This window comes from Marmota marmota, unplaced genomic scaffold (assembly GCF_001458135.2).
Source record: "Marmota marmota marmota unplaced genomic scaffold, marMar, whole genome shotgun sequence".
Taxonomy (NCBI): Eukaryota; Metazoa; Chordata; class Mammalia; order Rodentia; family Sciuridae; genus Marmota; species Marmota marmota.
Window position 1 is genome coordinate 32244181 of NW_026000240.1, and position 1457 is coordinate 32245637.

General features: G+C 48.9%; 1 protein-coding gene across 5 annotated transcripts in view; it reads left to right on the plus strand.

The window, feature by feature from the left end:
- Positions 1-729: 729 nt before the first annotated feature.
- Pik3r4 (phosphoinositide-3-kinase regulatory subunit 4) overlaps positions 730-1457 on the plus strand; it is a 79799-nt gene continuing 79071 nt past the window's right edge. For 3 of the 5 annotated variants that reach the window (XM_048794214.1, XM_015487069.2, XM_048794217.1), the window contains exons 1-2: positions 730-828; positions 1056-1270. The gene's annotated coding sequence lies outside the window, so the exon portion shown is untranslated. The other 2 variants (XM_048794216.1, XM_048794215.1) reach the window with 2 other exon arrangements.

A 1457-nucleotide genomic window follows, 5' to 3' on the forward strand; every position in this document is an offset into this window, starting at 1 on the left:
CACTCCTTGGTATTTATCCTGAAGAATTAAACAATTCTTACTATAGTGATACTTGCATACTCACGTTTATAGAAGCACAAATTCACAAGAGCCAAACAATGGAACCAGCCTAGGTGTCCATCAATGAATGACTGGATAAAGAAAATGTGGTAAATATACATAGGGGAGTTTTATTCAGACATGAAGAAAAATGAAATCATGTCATTTTGAAGGAAAATGAATGGGATTAGAGACCATTACGTTAAGCGAAATAAGTCAAACTCAGAAGGTCAATGGACATAGGTTTTTTTCTCATATGCAGAAGATAGGAAAAAGGAAAAGTGTGTGTGTAGTGGGGAGGATCTCACGAACATCAAAGGGAGATCAGTAGTGGAAAGGGACCTGGGAGTGGGAGGACGAGAGGGAGGGCAGAAGTGTTGGTAATGATATTGGCCAAATTATATCGTTATATTGTGTGCATGTATGAATATGTAACACAAATCCCATCATTATTACAACTAGAATGCATCAATAAAAAATTGTGGGAAAAAGAGAACTCTGTTCTAGTGTCCCGGAAGTGAAGAGGCGTCCAAGCAGATTGTGGGGTATGTCAGAATTCTCAGCATTTGGGAACGAAAGAAACTTATTTTCTTTTTCTAACTTCCCTCAGCCAGCGCATCCCCCTTTCTCTTTTCTGGTCTCCCTGGGCCCATCCCCTTTCCTCGTTTCCTAGCAACCAGCTTCCTAGGGTGCGCTTCCTCAAGTCTCAGGCGTCACTTCCGCTTTGAGACAGGAAGTGGGGTCAGACCGGCTGCTTTCCCGGGAGTTCGGCGTTTGCTGCAAGCTGAAGTACGTCAAGTAGTGTTTTCCTGGGACTGGCTGGCGGTCACCAACCCCCCGCCCCCCCACCCCCGCCGGTTCTACCTCCCCGCCTGGTGGTGAGGCCTCGGAGGAGGGCTCGGAGGGGTCTAGCGACCCGTGCGAGAGGAAGCGAGGCTCTGGGACGCGGGGCCTCCAGGCGGGCGGGTAGGGGGCTGGCGGGGGCAGCTACTTAGGTGTCTGTGGAATCTTTTCAGTGTGCCTTGCCTTTCCTCTGCGGGCCGCCGGAGAGGAGATTGAGACATTTCTGCATTCCTTCCCTTACTTCTCACGTCCTGCCTTTGAAGGAAGACCCCCCAGAGAGACACCTTTCCCAGTTGTGGACGCCCTTCCACGCCCAGGCCCCCACTTGTCCTGCCATGACCTCACTGTGAGCTATTCAGCGATTTTTGACAGTTCCCGGACGCCTAGGGTAAAATGTTTATATTGCGTAGAGGTGGGGTTGGGGGACTTAATTTTCAGCAAACCTGATAACGCTGGGCAAATGTGTATTTTGGCTTTTAAAAAAAAAAAAACAAAACAAAACATCTCTGGCTTGGTTTCTTGTTGCAAACCGGAGGAGTTGGCACTTTATTTGATTCCCCCCCCCCCCCCCCCCC